Source organism: Hylobates moloch, unplaced genomic scaffold (assembly GCF_009828535.3).
Source record: "Hylobates moloch isolate HMO894 unplaced genomic scaffold, HMol_V3 SCAFFOLD_69, whole genome shotgun sequence".
Taxonomy (NCBI): Eukaryota; Metazoa; Chordata; class Mammalia; order Primates; family Hylobatidae; genus Hylobates; species Hylobates moloch.
The window spans coordinates 204,227-223,681 of record NW_026652344.1 but is presented as its reverse complement, the minus strand read 5'-3'; the positions used below and the strand labels follow the sequence as shown (position 1 = coordinate 223,681).

General features: G+C 41.6%; 1 pseudogene; it reads right to left on the bottom strand.

Moving 5' to 3' along the window:
* LOC131382574 (cytospin-B-like) overlaps positions 1-19,455 on the bottom strand; it is a 109,303-nt pseudogene that overhangs the window by 72,143 nt on the left and 17,705 nt on the right.

Here is a 19,455-nt window from a genome sequence, read left to right as displayed (position 1 = left end):
GCATATGAAAAGGTGCTCAATCTCCACTGCCAAAAGAAAAATGCAAATCAAAACCACAATGAGACACTACTACACATTACCCACATGACCTCCAGTAAAAAGACTGATGCTACCAAGTGTTGATGAAAATGCACAGAAATTGACCTCTCATAAATTGCTGAGAAGACATAAATTATACAAATACTTCAGGCATCTGTTTGGTATTATCCTAGAATGTATGCATACCCTAAGACCCAGGAATTCCATTCCGAAGTATGTAACCAACAGGAACAAGCACATATGTGTTTCAAGAGACATCAACAAGAACATAACGGCACTATTCACCTTAGCCCCAAACTGGACTTGACTCAACTATCTATCAATAATAGAATGGATAACTAAATAATGCTATAATCCTACAATGGGTTACTAAATGGTGAAGAAAATGAACAAATTACAGTATAGGTGACAACATGAATAAATCTCACTGATTCAATACTGTGTAAAAAAAAAAAGCCCCCCTCCATCTCTGTACAGGGGAGCCTCCATTTTCTGCCTTCTCCCATCTTTCTTCCTATTAAACTCTCCGCTCCCTAAAACCAAAAAAATAAAAAAGATAGATGCAAAATTACATAGTTTTTAAAATTCCATTTGTAATAAAATTCAAATGCAAGCAATACTAACATAATATTTGGGGCTGTATACTTTTGTGAAAATCCATAAGGAGAATAATTGAGGACAATGGTTATCTTAGGGAGTAGTAAGGGGTTATGATGGGAAAGTTATAGGAAAGGTCTGTGGGAGCTGGGTTATCTTAGGGAGTAGTGAGAGGTTATGATGGGAAAGTTGTAGGAAGGTCTGTGGGAGCTGGCGATGCTCTTCTTCTGGATGCGAGTGGAGACTGTATGACTTTTCACTTCCTCATAGTTCAAGAGACTATCATTTGAGGCCAGGAGTGGTGGCTCATGCCTGTAATCCCAGGACTTTGGGAGGCTGAGGTTGGCGGATCACCTGAGGTCACGAGTTTGAGACCAGCCTGGCCAACGTGGTGAAACCCCATTTCTACTAATAATACAAAAATTAGCCAGGTGTGGTGGCTCACGCCTGTAATCCCAGCCACTCCAGAGGTCGAGGCAGGAGAATTGCTTGAACCTGAGAGGCAGAGGTTGCAGTGAGCCAAGATCACGCTACTGCACACCAGCCTGGGCAACAGAGTGAGATTCCATCTCTTAAACAACAACAACAAAAAACTATCATTTACATTTTGTGCATTTTTATCTTTGTGTATAGTGTTTCACATGCACAAAAAACTTAAACTTATACCAGATATTAATTCCTTTTCTGAACAGAAAACAGATACTGTCCTAGTAAACAAAAGCTCTTTAAACTAAATGCAAACAACCCTGAAAGCAATAGAAAGAAAATATTTGGAGAAGTTTTGGTGGCTCATTTATGTAGGGCCTTTATATGAATTAGGCAAAGCACTCTTCTTTGGGAGTGTAATTTAGCAAAAGCTGTCTCCTTGGGTGGAGGCCCCACTACAGCATTCTTTCATGCATTCCCACTGATCATAAAACCCACACCACTACCTCACTGACGCCATACCCACTAACAGTCACGCAAAGAAAACAGCCATTCTATATTGTTCTTCGGTGCTCTCATAATGTTTAACCTTGCCTTTTACTTAAAAGATTACAGGAACTGGCTTTAGGAGATCCAAAATATCCAACCAAGGTTGCAAGTATCCCACCTCAGGAAGGAATGCTAAACAACTGATTCATACAGCCTTGCTGCCACTAACCAGAGCACTAGGTGGCCCATTACTCAAGACAACCATTGCCAGCAGATAAGCTGACTCACGTCCCCTCCACTCACGTTCTCTACCCTGCCCAGCCCACATTCCCTACCTTGACATCAATTTCTGCACAATTGCCTAATAAAAGAAATCCCTATCAGCTCATTTCAGGGAGTCAGTCAGAGAATCCTCCCTCTCCTGTGCTTCCTCCCTTGTGCCTGGGCATATGCTCCAATAAAGCCTTGCTAGGAAAACTCTTTTGTCCTGGTGAGAATTTCTATTGCCTCAAGAGCCTAAGAACCCGTGGTCGGTAACACTTTGAGCAAAGGAAAAGGTCCCCCTTCCCTAGGGAGATGCAGCTCTGCATGCACTCATATGTTTGCTGGGTGGAGTGCAAACTGGCTTCCCGTTGCATATGCCTTCTGTCTAGGAGAATAGAAAGATGATAATTACATGCATATTGGCCCACCAAGCACAGGCACACATGGAACATGTACTGGCACAGGACTACTACTGCCCAGGGCTGGTGGAAGCTGGCTGACGTTGTCCCTTACCACATAACCTTCTGTCTTCTTCTGGTACCATTTCACTACAGCGTTGCACTTGAAACCGCCATATTCCTGGGCCAAGGCCACCAGAGGGTTTCTTCTTTCCACACTGGTTAGAGAGAAGAGCACATGTTAAGGAGAAGATGCTAATGTTCAGAATCCTCAAATTCACAAGAAATAAATGCCTACTTTAGAAAAGCACATGTCTAGTTTATTCAGCCAGAATCTGAAGAAACAACCACATTAGTTACATTAATAACATATTTGATGTCTCACAGTGTGAAATAAACATGAAATTGTGCCTCCTGACTGTCATGAGTCTGGGGAGAGTTTTGCTACATTTTGTTTTAAAATCCATCTGTTGCTCATCCATCTAGTCTTTTATTTGTGTAAATATAATTCAGGCTAGAACCTTTAATTCAATCTCATTTGAATTAAGGATATCTATACAAAAGCATTCTACAGGTTTCAAGACTATATCAGTATCTAAATAACATTTAAAAGGTAGAGACTGGCACAGCACAGTGGCTCACGTCTGTAATCCCAGCACTTTGGAAAGCTGAGGCAGGAGGATTACCTGAGCCCAGGAGCTTGAAACCAGCCTGGGAAACATAGTGAGACCTCGACTCTGAAATAAATAAATAAATAAATAAGCTGGGCATGGTGGCACATACCTGTAGTCCCAGCTATTCAGGAGGCTGAGGTGGGAGGACTGCTTGAGGCGAGGAGTTCAAGGATGTAGTGAATTATGATTATACCACTGCACTCCAGCCTGGGCAACAGAGCGAGACCCCCATCTCTAAAAAATAATAAAAAAAAATTTCAAGGTATATTGGAAGGTCATATTAAAAATACCAGATATCCTGCCATTGCTTTATCTCAATGAGATAAATGTAAAATTGAAATAAATTGATTTTACTAATTTAACTTTTCACCATGAAAGATAAAACATCAATAGCATATTAATATACACACAGCCTTCCTGTATGCATTTCTGGTATAATGAAAAGGAGAATTTTAGAATAGCACTAATTCTGGTTTTTAAAACCTCTTTTGATTATTTAAATCTCATGCATATAAACAGGACAATATATAATATCTGAGGCTTTAAATTAAACCTCTGAAATATATGACTTCATCTATTTGGGTGCAAATATAGGCTACATCCAAAAGTATAACAATAAGACCTAGCTTATTCATTCAGACTTTCATAAATCCTTTGACAGTACCCTTATTAGTAATTATAATATTTATTAAAAAGCTACTACTAGCTACTTGGGAGGCTGAGGCAGGAGAATTACTTGAACCCGAGGCAGAGGTTGCAGTGAGACTGTCTCCCAAAAAAAAAAAAAAAAAAAGCTATTACTCCAAAAGTAGCCAATTTTGTATATTGATAAACAATACATTCATATTGTATATGAATGAGCATACTCATTCATAAGTTTTACTGAGTGAAATGTTATGTGTGTTGCACAATGCAAGGGGCTGGGAGAGATACCAAATGTAAGCTGAACATTTACTGTCCACTAAATTACAGCATAAATGGAGATAAAGGCACATATTGTGCAGAAGTTATCCACACCACAAAGCAGTACAGAAATTAAACACTGGAAACAGTGTAAGACACCGAAGTCAGAAAAGGGAGATGTTGGCCAGGCATGGTGGCTCACACCTGCAATCCCAGCATTTTGGGAGGCTGAGGTGGGCAGATCAGGAGTTTGACACCAGCCTAGCCAAAATGGTGAAATCCCATCTCTACTAAAAAAAATACAAAAATTAGCTGGGTGTCATGGTGCATGCCTTTATAATCCCAGCTACTTGGGAGGCTGAGGCATGAGAATCCCTTGAACCCGGGAGGCAGAGGTTGCAGTGAGCCCAGATCACGCCACTGTACTCCAGCCTTGGTGACAGAGTGAGGATCTGTCTCAAAAAAAAAAAAAAAGAAAAGAAAAAGAAAAAAAAGGGAGAAGGGAGATGTCAATGCTGCCAGGTGTTAGCTATAACTTCATGAAAGTTTTGACCTTTAAATAAAGAGAACAGTATTTAGCACGTGAAAGGACAAAAGGAAGACAATTCAAGTTAGAACCTTATACACAAAGACTTACACTCAAATATGCTTGTGCAATATTGCTAAGGCACGGACTAAAACAGGTTCAGGTGGAGGGAGAGGCCGGGCCATTCTGGCAGGTAGGCAGGGGTGGTGCTAAGTAGTGGAGCATCTAGAAGATCAGGATGAGGAGTGAGGATGACAGAGTCATGGGAAATTTCTGCAAAGTCTGCAGCAGTATGTGCTCAGTGCTTCAGAAGATTAACCAACACGAAAAAGGAGGAAGACATGAGAGAGGAAACAGTTGAAAGAGGTTTACTGTAACCTGCATGACCAGGGGCACCGAAAAGGGAGGAGGTGACAGAGGTGTGGCAGCAAAGACCAGCTCTTAGTGACCACCCTGCTGGCCTTGCAGTCCTCTCCCTCTGCCAAGCCCTCCTTCACATCCCTGCAAAAGTCCTCCTTAAACACTGATTTCAAAATGCCTCTCTAATCCTTATATGCCACTGTTTTCTGATGACTCCTCCTTAAAATATGGGTCCAATCTCACTGTACCATAACTCACAAACAGGAACAAAATCCCACAAACTTGGTGGCTCCTGAGTGCTTTACCAAAATAAAGCACAAACCTCTTCCTTAGCAATGAAGATTTGCAACATGGCTCCAACCTGCCTTCCAGCTGGAAATGTCCTAGTCACCTATCCATCCACCCAACAAATACTGACAGACAGCCTACCATACATATATACGGAAGAGTCCCTGGCCTTAGCAAGCCCACAGTCTAGTCCAGACACACACTACCACCCACATTCCCTGAACTTCTACTTCTCTCTAGACTTCTTATGACAACTAACAACTCTCAAGTACTTTGTCTATTCAGTATTGTTTTTTTACAGCTCTTAATTTCATCTTGCACACTACTTACTGTCCAGCATCCTCCTTTTAAACTCACTGAAGACGGGCACTGCATCTTAATTATTTTCATGCAGCAAATATTTGTCGAAGTCAATTGGCCAGGAGAACAAAACAGAAGGAACAATCAAAGCTGATCAGCCCTATGTTTTTCTGATTTCTTACTGTTAGAGACATGATACCTGAAACTGCTTCGTGGTTCCCTCTTTCTTGGGGCCACTTCCACTTTCCCTCTAGTGGAGGTGCTCAGCAGTCTCACGTCCCCAAAGTCCAGAGAGGGGGGGTCTGCTGAGTGACTCCAGCAAGGAACTCTTGCAGAGGTGGGGGTCTGGCTTCAGTTCCTAGGTCCTTCCCTTTCGAAGATCTGTGGGAACGACCACATAATCACCTATTCCTGAAGAAGAGGCTCTTGATTGCCATCAAACATCATACTCTAGTACAATACAGTTCTCATTTTATCCTCAAGTATAAACATATATATGTTCTGATGTAATGAAAATGCAATAGGGACGTGGATTCTCCAGGCAGGACCACTACATCCTTTATAGGATGTATATCTGAATCAACTCTTGTTCAAAAATTATTGTGAATTTCAAGACGATGTCATCAGAGCATTAAACCAAGCATGCACCTTTCTAAGGACCTTATGAAATTGCCCTTACCTGGAGAAAGACATTACCTGCCCTCAGGTAATGTTTTGTTTTAATTGACAGACATCTGAGAGAGAGACAGAGAGAGAGTGGCAGGAAAACGCCTCATGTGATGATCAGGTCACAGGCAGCGGCAGGCAAGAATCTGGGAACCAAGAAGAACTATTTTACATGAGAAAGGCCATTCCAGCCACAGGGCCTGGTTCAGTAAAAAAGTAGAAATCATTCTGTAGCAGATAGAGCTGCAGATAAAACCCCTCAGACACCAAATTAAAGAAGGAAGGAGTTTATTCGTCCGGGAGCATCGGCAAGACTCCTGTCTCAAGAGCCGAGCTCCCCGAATAAGCAATTCCTGTCCCTTTTAAGGGCTCATAACTCTAAGGGGGTCTTCGTGAGAGGGTCGTGATCGATTGAGCAAGCAGGGTACCCTGACTGGGGGTTGCATACACCAGTAATTAGAACGGAACAGAACAGGACAGGGATCTTCACAGTGCTTTTCTTATGCAAATAATTGATTAGGTCAGGGGTCGATCTTTAACTACTAGGCCCAGGGTGTGACGCCGGGCTGTCTGCTTGTGGATTTTATTTCTGCCTTTTAGTTTTTACTTCTTCTTTCTTTGGAGGCAGAAATTGGGCATAAGACAATATGAGGGGTGGTCTCCTCCCTTAATTCTTTCAAGGCTCATTCTGCTGTCATATTAGTCAGAATCAAAACAGATAATGAAATAGACTGAATCCTCTAGATGGTATTTCTTTTTCTTTTTTAGATAAGGGGTTTCGCTATGTTGCCCAGGCTGGATTTGGACTTAACCTCCTGGGCTCAAGTGATCCTCCCACCTCAGCCTCCTGAGTAGCTAGGACTAAAGGAGCATGCCCTGATACCTGGCCAGATGATATTTCATAAAGGACCATAAAAATATAGAACAGGAGAAACCTTTCAAAGATTGTCTATAGTTATAGGGGAAACTGGAGCTAAGAGAACTAAGTGCCTTGTTTAGAGCTACACAGCAAACCAGAGACCAGGCCCACAGTTGCTGCCCATGACCCACAAATACTCACGGAAGAAAACAATCCTTCTACAGCTCACAGCCACCAATTATGGGTACTAAAGTTGGGAGTGGGGCTAATTAGCTCTAAATAGCAGAGAAAAACAGTATTTACATCACTAAAGAGAACAAAAACAGCCCATTAATCCCTGTTTCTGCAGCTTCTGATGACCTCAGTGTTGACAAGCAACTTCTGGGGATTGCTGGAAGCAAGCAATTGTCACTGTGATCCTTTGTTATTACAGTAAATAGAATCATCCAAGCAGACAGGTGCCTGGAGGGGGCTAAGTGGGGAGTATCGTCAATGAGGTATTTACTTCAGGGCAATAGTTGTTGTGGTCTCAACTTTAGTATGCATCTTGGCAATTAAAAGAATGGTTTTTTTGGCCAAGCATGGTAGTTCACATGCTTTGGGAGGCTTAGGTGAGAGGATTGCTTGAGGCCAGGAGTTCAAGACCAGCCTGGGCAACAAAGCAAGACCCTATGTCTTAAAAAAATCAGCAACAAAGTTCCTGTCTCCCTAGCACAAGCACACTAAGAGGTGGAGCTGGCAGGAGATAAGACATTTATTCCTTGTGTCGGCTGCACTGCTGGATCTAACGTCCATGACACGTCCATTATTCTGGGGTTGAAACTGCAGTAAATCAAAAGTCTTTTATGTTTATATAATTTACCTGAGAGGGGAAGGTCAGGAAGGTCTAAGCATTGAGTCATCCCTTTGCTGGCCGACCGCACACTGCTCTAAGCCAGATGCCTCTGTAAAAACCGGGGGGGGGGGCACCAGAATGGTGAGCTTGTAACATCAAGAACAGCACCAACACAGGTGCGTGTGTGTGTGTGTGCGCGTGCGTGTGTGTCCAACAGTTCTTAAACACAGTGGAATAACTGGGAGAGTTTTTAATTAACTCATTTATTCAAATAGGTAATATATGCAATAGACACAATCCTCAAAAGAAACAAAAAGGGCAAATAGTGAAGAGAAAGTCTCCCTTTCATTCCTGCACCCCAGTTCTCCTTCCCAAGAGTACTCATTACTAATCAGCTTTGTGAATCTTTCCTGGAACGTTCTCTATATTCAAGGATGTGTGTAAAAGCATTCTATTTTGAATGGCCAACAAGTATATGAAAAGATGCTCAACATCACTAATCATCAGGGAAATGCAAATCAAAACCACAGTGACATGCCACCTCACACCTGTTAGGAAGGCCATCATTAAACCCAGAAAAAAACAAGTGCTGGTGAGGAGGCAGAGAAACCCTTGTGCACTGTTCATGAGAGCGTACAATGGTGTAGCCATTATGGAAAACAGTATGGAGGTTCCCCTCAAAAACATAAAAATAGAACTATCAAATGATCCAGCAATGCCACTTCTAGGTATTTATCCCAAAGATGTGAAAACAGAATCTCAAAGAGATATTTACACTCTCATGATCACTGTGGTGTTATTCACAAAAGCTAAGAGGTGGATGCAACCCAAGTGTCCACCACCAGATGAATGGATGAAGAAAAGATGGTATATAATATACAATGGAATATTATTCACCCATAAAATGGAAATATTATTCACCCATAAAAAGGAAATCCTGTTCCATGCTACAACATAAATGAGCCTTGAAGACATTATGCTAAGTCAAAGAAGCCAGTCACAGAAGGACAAATGTTGCATGATTCCATGTATGTGAGTGTATTAGTCCGCTTCACGCTGCTATAAAAACAAGTCAGTTACCTCCAAGATACAATGGGAGTACAGGCATTAATAAATGCTCCTGTTCCAAATGGGAGAAACTGACCAAAATAAAGAAGCCACAGGCCCCATGCAAGTCCAAAACCCGGTGGGGCAGTCATTAAATCTTAAAGCTCTGAAACGATCTCCTTGACTCCATGTCTCACATCAGGTCACACTGATCCAAGGGGTAGGCTCCTATGGTCTTGGGCAGCTCCATCCCTGTGGCTTTGCAGGGTACAACACCCCTTCTAGCTGCTTTCATGGGCTGGCGTTGAGTGCCTGTGGTTTTTCTGGGTGCACGGTACACACTGTCAGTGGATCTACCATTCTGGGGTCTGGAGGACGGTGGCCCTCTTCTCACAGCTCCACTAGGCAGTGCCCCAGTGGGGGTTCTGTGTGGGGGCACCAACCTCACATTTCTCTTTTGCCCTGCCCTAGTAGGGGATCTCCATGAGGGTTCCATCCCTGCAGCAGACTTCTGACTGGTCATCCAGGCATTTCCACACATCCTCTGAAATCTAGACAGAGGTTCCTAAACCTCAGTTCTTGACTTCAGTGTACGCACAGGCCCGACACCACATGGAAGCCACCAAGACTTGGGGCTTGCACCCTCTGAAGCAATGGCCCAAGCTGTACATTGGCCCCTTCTAACCACCACTGGAGCTAGAGCAGCTGGGACACAGGACACCAAGTCCCAAGGCTGCACATAGCAGGGCGGCCCTGGGCCCAGGCCACAAAACCATTTTAACTCCTAGGTCCCTGGGCCTGTGATGGGACAGGCTGCCACAAAGATCTCTGACATGTCCTGGGGACATTTTTTCCCACTGTTTTGGTGATTAACATTCGGCTCCTTGTTACTTATGTAAATTTCTGCAGCTGGTTTGAGTATCTCTCCAGAAAGTTGGTTTTTCATTCCTATTGCACTGTCAGGCTGCAAATATTCCAAACTTTTACGCTCTGCTTCCCTTTCAAACATAAGTTCCAATTTCAGATCAATTTCTCTCAAGTTCAAAGTTCCACAGATCTCTAAGGCAGGGACAAAATGCCATCAGTCTCTTTGCTAAAACACAGCAAGAGTGACCTTTGCTCCAGATCCCAATAAGTTCCTCATCCCCATCTGAGACCACCTCACCCTGGACTTCATTTTCCACATCGTATCAGCATTTTGGTCAAAACCATTCAACAAGTCTCTAGTAAGTTCCAAACTTTCCCACATCTTCCTATCTTCTTCTGAGCCCTCCAAACTGTTCTAACCTCTGCCTGTTACCCAGTTCCAAAGTCACTTCCACATTTTCAGGCTATCTTTATAGCAGTACCCGACTCTACTAGTACAAATTTACACTATTAGTCAGTTTTCACGAGGCTATAAAGACCTTCCCTGAGACTGGGAATTTATAGAGTAAAGAGGTTTAACTGACTCACAGTTTCGCATGGCTGAGGAGGCTTTAGGAGATTTACAATCATGGTGGAAAGGGAAATAGGCACCTTCTTCACAAGGTGGCAGGAGGGAGGTGGGGGAAGGGGGTGACAGAGAAAGAGAGTGCGTGTGGAGGAGGAACTGTCAAACACATAAAACCAGGAACTGTCAAACACTTATAAAACCATCAGATCTCGTGAGAACTCACTCACTATCACAAGAACAGCATGGGGGAAACGGCCCCCTTCACATCCCACCAAGTCCCTCCCTAGACACATGGGGATTACAGAGATTACAATTCGAGATGAGATTTGGGTGGGGACACAGAGCAAAACTGTATCAGTGAAGAATCTAAAGCAGTCAAACTCACAGAAGCAGAGAGTAGAGTGGTGGCTGCCAGAGGCTGTGGGGAGGGCAAGTGGGGAGTTGTTCAGTGGGTACAGTTGCAGTCAAGCAAGATAAAAAAGTTCTAGAGGACAAAAAGATGGCAACAATAGACATTGGAGAGTGGTAGAATGGGGAGGGGGACAAGGGTTGAAAAACTACCTATTGGATACTATGCTCACCACCTGAATGATGGGATCAATTGTACCCCAAACCTCAGCATCCCACAATATACCCATGTAACAAACCTGCACATGTACCCTGAATCTGAAATAAAGTTGAAATTTTAGAAAAAGTTTCTGGAGATCTGCTGTACAACATTGTGCTTATAGTTAACCGTACTTAAAAATTTGTTAAGAGGGTAGTTTTCATGGTATATTTGTTCTACCCCCATTAAAAAAAAGCATTTTAGAATGCAGGTGAGAGTGATATTATTCAAGGAAAAACCTTGAAGAAAAACCCTCTGTTATTCTAAAAACACAAATGTTATCACAGGATTCCATTGCTTTGCATACCGCTTTGCTTCTTTCACTTACTGGTCATTCTCTACCTACCTTCTTGGTGGCTTCTCATGGGAAGTGTCACACAAGAGGCCAAGCACAGGGCTCTGAGGCCAGATAGCCACCAACTAGCTGCAAGACTCTGGGTTACTTCATTCTCTGTGCTTCATTTTCTTTATCTATAAAATGGCACTGATATAAATAGTACCTACCCCAGAAGATTGTTGGGGGGATTAAATGAGTTAAATCTGGTCGGGTGCGGTGGCTCATGCCGGTAATCCCAGCACTTTGGGAGGCCGAGGCGGGTGGATCACTTGAGGTCAGGAGTTCAAGAGCAGCCTGGCCAACATGGTAAAATCCCATCTCTACTAAAAAAATATAGAATTAGCCGGGTGTGGTGGTGCACACCTGTAATCCCAGCTACTTGGGAGGCTGAGGCAGGAGAATTGCTTGAACCCAGGAGGTGGAGGTTGCAGTGGGCCAAGATGGTGCCATTGCACTCCAGCCAGGGCAACGAGCAAAACTCCATCTCAAAATAAATAAATAAATAAATAAGAGTTAAATCCAGTTAAAACAATCAAAACACGGCCTGGTACATAGTAGACATTCAGTAGATTTTAGCTATTTTCATTGCCATAATTTATTTGATTGATTCTGTTAATACTGGCATTGATATTGATTTGAGTATTAGGAAATGAACATCCTGGTACATCTGTCTGTGTACATGAGTGAGCAGGGCCATTGTGAGGCTTTCCAAAGCATTCTTTCCCTCAGAGGTCCTACTCCACATCGCATTAAACATAATTCCATGTATCCATGCCCCACATAAATATAATGGTATACAGTTTTCAAAAGTAGTTTTAGATCTTGTTTTTGAAATGAGCTGAACAAAAGTGACAACATGGGGCATTCCTATCTCATTCACAATCTTGTGGGAAAACGTCCAATATTTCACCATTAAGTATGACGTATGATGTAGATATATAATAGAGACCCTTCATCAGATTAAGGAATTGCCCTTCTATTCCTAGTTTTCTAAGACTTTTCATTAAGAAAGGTATTAATCTTTATTGAATATATTTTACTGTCATCTACTGAGATGACTGTATACTTTTTATACCTTTGTTAATGTGGTAAATTAACTCTGGTTGGTTTCAGTAGTTAAAACCACCTTGCATTCCTCGAATAAACCCAATTTAACATGATCTTTTAAATGTATCTCTGAGGCCAGGCGCAGTGACTCATGCCTGTAATCCCAGCACTTTGGGAGGTCAAGGTGGGCAGATCATCTGAGGTCAGGAGTTCGAGACCAGCCTGACCCACATGGAGAAACCCCACCTCCACTAAAAATACAAAATTAGCCAGGCGTGGTGGCGCGTGGCTGTAATCCCAGCTACCTGGGAGGCTAAGGCAGGACAATCACTTGAACTTCGGAGGCGGAGGCTGTAGTGAGCCAGGATCGTGCCATTGCACTCCAGCCTGGGCAACAAGAGTGAAACTCCATCTCAAAAATAAATAAGTAAAAAATAAATAAATGTATCTCTGAATTAGGTTTTCCAAGATTTTGTTCTGGATTTTTGCATGGAGGTTCATGAGAGAGACTGACCTTTTAATTTTCCTGTCTTTTAATGTCCTTGCAAGAATTAGGTATCAAAGGTATACCTAATGGCCTCTTAAATGATCTAAGAAGGTTTACCCTTTTTTCTAGTCTTTTTTCTAGTCTCTGTATGAATATGTAAGATTGGTGTTATTTCTTCCTTAAATGTTTGGGAGATTTCATGATGAAACTATCTGGGCCTCCTGGCATTTCCTTTGAGAAAAATATTTAAATTACAGACTATCAGGATTTCCTACTACTTTTTCTTATGTCAGTTTAGTAAGTGATGTTTTTCTAAGATTTTGACCATTTCATCAACATTTTCTAATTTATAGAGTAGTACTATACAGAGCAGTAATCTGTAATCTCCTCATCACTGTTTTCATAATTATGGGATCTTTAGTGATACACCCCTTTAAAAACTCCTGATATAGCTAATTTATGCCTTTTCTTTATGTCAGCCTTGTCAGAGGTTCGTCAATTTTAATAATCTTTTAAAAAAACAAACTTCATGCAGAACTTTTTAAAACAATCTTTTCATCACAAGTACACTGGTAAAAAAGAAATCTGTTTTTGTTGGACTGAAAGCATCTTTCTTTTGTGTTCACCTTTGAAGGGTATTTTCACCAAGTACGGTATTCTACGAAAGCAGGCATTCCTTCTGCATTTTGCAGATGCCACTGCATTGTCTTCTGGCTTCCATCATTTTTGTTGAGAAGGCAGATGTCAGTTTTAGCTCTTGCTCCTTTGACATTAAGGTTTCTTTTTTCCCTTTGAGTGCTTTTACTGTGCTTTCTCTTTCATTACTAGCAGTTTTAGCCTAATGTGTCTAGGTGGTTTTCTTTGCATTTACTTTGCTTTTGGTTCATATTGTTCTTGAATCTAGGGCTTGACATCTGTTTAGTTTTCAAAATTCTTGGCCATTATCTCTTCCAATACTGCTTCTGCCCTATCTGTCTTGTTTTTCTTGTTTTCCCTTTTAGGGACTCCAATTACACATTAGATCTTTTTGCCCCATTCCATATAGCTCTTACGTCCTTTTCTCTATTTCCTATTCTTTGTTTTCTCTGCGCTTCAGTTCAGATATTTCTATCAACTTGTCTTTAGTTCCTTTAGCCTCTCTGAAAATGTTTAATCTACAGGTAAACTTTGTTGAGTCTTAAATTTAGGCATTTTATTTTTAAGTTATAACATTTCTAATGGATTCTTTTTCATAGATTGTGGTTTTCTGCTGAAATTATCCACCTTGTTACTTATTTTCTTTACTGGATTAATCTCAGTTGTTTTAAAGTCCGTGTCTAATATCTGGATCTCCTGTGTCTGTTTCTGTTGCCTATTTTTCTCTTGTTTTTTCATCATTTGGTATTATCTATTTGTATACTTAGTATTTTTAAAATTGACTATGACACCATATTTTTTTTAATGTGGCTATAAGTTGAGGTTCTGGATGATGTAATCTTCATTCAAAGAGTATTTATTTCTGAGTCCAGAAGGCAGTAAGATAGGGAAAGATCACTTAAATTCAAACCCATGTTTCTATGGGTTTTAAGACTGAACAAATAAAAGACTTCTTTAAGATGTTAAGGAAGAATATTTTCATAATCTAATAGCTAGAAAGGTCTTTTTAAGGCAGGAAACAAAACACTTAAAATCATAAAGGAAAGCACTCAACACAACATGCAACATTTTTCTTCAGTAAGATATAACTTCAAACAAAGTTCAAAGATAAAGAAAATAACAGCATTACATATAAAAAAGTTAAAAAGCACAATATATCAATATTTCTTACAAATAGGAAAAAGACTAATACCTCAAAATAAATACAGGCAAAGTATGTAAGTTTTCATTCACACATAGAAAAGATAGATAAACGGTCTGTAAACATATGAAGAAGTGCTCAACCTTACTGAAGGACAAAATCAAGATATTATTGTTCATTTAATCTTTAAAATTTATAGAGTGTGAAAATTCTGGGAAAACAGTACCTTGCATGCTATGAGTGGGAGGGTAAACTGAAGGGCAATGTGTCTGTCAAGTTTTTCAACGTGCCAGGACAGGTCAAATACACTTCCTTTTCTAGGACTCCATTTTCCTTTTCTAGGAATCAATGTGTGGAAGATCTCAGGACAGGCTCACTTGATTCCATCCTTGTCTCTTTGAAGGGTAACTTACTGACTTACATGAGACTAGAAAGCTAAGGGGTGTATTTGCCAAAGTCCTTAAAGCTTGGCTCATCAAGTGGCTTAGTTTCTGTCAAACAGGCCCCTTCTCAGAGGATGTGGAAGGTATAGGGAGTAGAAGGCTGCCCTTCTGCAGCTTCTCCTGGCAATCATGGCTGGGAGGGCATTTGCTGTTCTGTGGCAGGGAAGTGGAGATTCTTGGGTCTGTTCCACCATCTTCTGGGCAGTATGAGGCAGGCACAGAGCATGGTGTGCTGGCATGGACTACACCTGTGGCTGTGTGGTCCCAAGGCTGATCCTAGATCTTGGCAGCAGTGGTGGACCTGGGCATGTACCTACAGAAAGACTTCCTGATTCCGGCAGGAACAGAAGCTCCTTTACTGGACCAGCATTGAGATGCTCTGGGAACCCTTCCTGGAAGTTCAGTGGACGGAGCCTACTGCCTTCTCCAGCCCTTCCAGTACCAAATGCCCTGGATTAAATCCCTTTCTGCTTAACTACAGTGATCTCTCATATTTGCAAATGAATCTTGATCCACCCTTATGCAGAAATAGCCCCTTTAGTGGTCAAAAAACTGCATAAGGATCTTCACTTTATTGTTTACCCCAAGTAATCTAAAATCTATCAGTAGAAGTATGGCTACATAAATTGATGTGTATTATGTAACCTTTACAAAAAGGAACCATTTCTCCAAATGTTGCAATGTAAAGGTGTCTCAGACATATTCCTTTATTCATTCAACAAATATTTGTTGAGCTTCTATCATGATGTGACCATGTTTCACTCCCTGTTATCGACAAAAGATATGTTAGCAAGCAAAATAAACAAAAATCTTGGTCCTCACGGAGCTCACATTCCAATGATAAAGTGAAATGAGTAAGTATTGGACTAATGTGTAGTATAATCCAATTTACACAACACACCCTCTCTCTACACACACAGACACAGACACACACACACACATACGTATAAAGAAAAACACCTAGAGGGATATAGAACAAACCATGAGCAGTGGTTATTCCTGGGGCTCATCTACCTGGCAGGAGAGACAGCAGCTGCTGGGGAGGTCCTCATTGGTATTTCACTTAGGGGGCTTCTAAGGGCCTTATGGACAGAAGTATTCTGTCCAGTTCCACTTGCCAAGAAAAGAGATGGGAACATTTACATGTTGTTCCAGTTCAAAATAGCAAATAATACTTTTTGATTTACCTTTTTGGTGACTTGAGAAGTATTCCATGGTGTTTAGTGTTGTATTTATTATCCTTTTCTCCTCTGGACTAGAGCTGAATTGGAGAAATGGGAGGGGAGGAGGAGTTAGCTGAGTGGAGGCCAGTCCTAGATGTAGGACAACTGAGTAAAGCGAAAATGTTTAAATAATGAAGTGCCTAGGGGTGGAAGGAACAGGAAAGTTCTTGCACAAACTGTTACTGTTCATTTCCCATCTTCATAGACTCACTCACTGGACTTTCATGTCTTTCAACATGTGTAGTTTAATCTTCATTTAACTTAATTGCAAACTATTTTAGCAGAGATAATAACCAGGTACATTCTAAGATTAATTTTTACTACAGTCTTTTTTTTTTTTTTTTTTTTGAGACAGAGCGTTGCTCTGTTGCCCAGGCTGGAGTGAAGTGGGGCGATCTTGGCTCACTGCAAGCTCCGCCTTCCGGGTTCACACCATTCTCCTGCCTCAGCCTCCTGAGTAGCTGGGACTACAGGCGCCCGCCACCACGCCCGGCTAATTTTTTGTATTTTTAGTAGAGACGGGGTTTCACCGTGTTAGCCAGGATGGTCTCGATCTCCTGACCTCATGATCCACCCACCTCGGCCTCCCAAAGTGCTGGGATTACAGGCGTGAGCCACCACGCCCAGCCTACTAGAGTCTTTCAATACAATGGCATGTTCATTGCAGTCCAGGAAGAAAGATACTGTTACAGTGGAGAGATGCATATTCTGTTTCTTCTATTTGCTATCTTTATGTGTACAGTGTATGTATGAAGTATAGCTATGCATCTTTCTCATATATGAAGATAAGCATGACTAAAGGGGTATAGTGAGTCTATCAGAAAATTCCAGGAAAAGCTGGGAGCACACCAAGATCAGGAGTGACAGATCAACACAGGTGCTCACATACAAGACCAGGTAGAAAAATGTCTAGCAGGCTGCAAGATGGGGATGGCCAAGGGTGCCTACAAAAGGGTCAGGTACACAGTTGTGACACCTGGTTTCCTTGGAGATGAAGCCTCTGGCTGACCATGCTAATTCTCATGAGATAAGAAAATGGCAAATAGTAGTGACCTGAATTTAATGGCTATGAGAGGCAGAAAAGAAATGAGGCAAGGCAGGAACTGGAGAGGAGGGAGAGGCAGAGAGGAAGAGGCTGCTTTTGTGTTATTCATGAGTCAGGCTCTCCATCAGTGCCTCCCCAGAGCCTCGGCCAGGCTCCTGCATGCAGTGGCTGCATGTGATAGTACCTGGAAAGTGCCCTTGTGGTTGTAACAACGTGGGGCCAGGGTAGAGTCGAGAAACATTTGATATGTCGGGCCAAAGTCTGAATTTGGAGCTTTGCTTATAGAAAAAAATGATTAAATACCAGGGCATCCCAAATCAAATGACTTGATGAGTGACTTATGGTGGTCATGGGCTCTGAGGGCATTGGAGATGTTCTGTTAACACAGACACCAGGCCACTGGCCAGCAGCATCGACCTTGGGGGACGCTGGCTCTTCATCCACAGGTCCGCATGGCAAAGGTCAAATGAGACTGAAAAGGTGGAGGACATCCCCGTAGGAGAAAAAGACACAGGAAAACAGAGCTGATGTGGAGAAAATAAAGCTGGAAGGGAAATTCTAAATTTAACATCCTATTTTCTCTACCAGCTTTGCATTAGGAAATAATGTAGGCATTGCTCTCGATATTTTAAAAAGCTGTTTCTTGAGAAACGGTCAAAAATGATATTTTTATATGTAGAATGACTTGACAGTAGCTCTAATTAAGAAGGCTGTATCCTGGAAATTGTGAAAAAATGCAAATGTTACTGATCATAAACATTTTGCTTATTGTCAATGGTGAATGCAGTGGATTGGCTTGTTGGCAAATGCTCCAAACCCCACGTAACATAACACACAGAGGCTGGAAAGATGAAATCTCAGAACTCTCCTGCAGCTGGGATTTTGGGTGTGATTTAAATTTCACCAATCAGAAAGACTTGGGCAAGACCTGGAGTGGCACCTGAGTCAGGGGGAGAGAGGCAGGGCACAGGGCGTTCACTATATGCACAGAGACTGTAGCAGAAACAAGATGCTTCTGGTGCTGTTAACTGTGGTGGCAGCTTTCCAACTGGGTGGGCAGCTTTCTGAAGTTAAGGCTCCTGTCCTGGTGGAGGGAGCAGGTTCCCTGGTGGTCCAATTCTGTGTGGAGACTTTGGGAGCTGCTCCTGGAAGCTCAGCCCTCCCAACAATTCTGCAAGCCATTTAACACCTTTCTGCCTAAGCCAACGAGAGTACAATCCATTATACACAACATAATCCTGACTCAGACATTCTGTCTTCTAAGCCTAAGAATCGTAACACAACTCTAAAATAACACTGCAATTCTGCATGAGGTGAAGCTCCTGCTCTCACCCAAATTCCCTGGTGTGTTCTTTGTGAGGTTTCTAAGTTTAAGCACAGACTCACAGAAAGTCTTTTATGATAGATCATTGACCCAATCCTCAATCCTCTCATGCATGGCTTCCTCATCTAGGGGACTTTGGCATGTCATGTGATCTCCCTGTGAATGAGCCAAGACAAGGACTCCCAACCTTCTGATTGCTAAATCATTGCTCTCTTCATTATATCATATTGCCACAGCTGTTTTGCAAGATGACTAATTTATGAGAATAGTTCAACCAACGTATCTGGAAGTAGATTTTAAAAAGGTCAGTGGAAGTTTAAAATATTTATTTACTGATTGTTTTGAAGTTAATCTAGCTACTCATAAGCTTCTGTGGTTGAATTTACAGTGTACTTAATTCTCTAAGCTTTCCTCTGTTGCTCTGTAAACATGAATAGAATACGTTTCACAGAAACAGAACTTAAAACAGTTAACCCACACTGTCTTACACTCTTGACTTCACAGCCCCTTCTTTTGAGTGGAAAAAAAAATCAGTAAACTGAAAACTTCATTGGAAGAAACCATCAGGAACTTAACAAATTGTAAGGGGTTGGGCTTTTAAATAATTTTTAAAGGTTTACTGACAGGAACTGGTTTTCACATTTTCCCCTTTATGTTACACAGAATAAAATCAGGTGGCAAATATGCAGAAAGAGAATGAAATCAGGTTAGGTCTGAGGAGAAAAAAATCTCCTCTGTCTGCGCCAGCCATTCTCAGAAAGGTCATCAACAAACAAAATGGGCCACCTTCTTATCAGTCCATTTACATGACTTGGTGCCCAAGGCCTCCAAGGACAATCATTGTAAATAATTCATGTTCATTTCCTTATTTGATAATTTAATAAGAACAAAATAGAAACGCCTACATTCTGCTGAGGTATTCCTTTCAGTTATCTAAGTTTCTCTGCAATTCAAAATATTGAATGATAAATAGACTCATTTAGAGTATGTAAGAAAAAAGCAAGGCCACAAGAATTAATTTCCAGATGTTATTTCAAACGCTCAGTCTGCTTGGCTAGA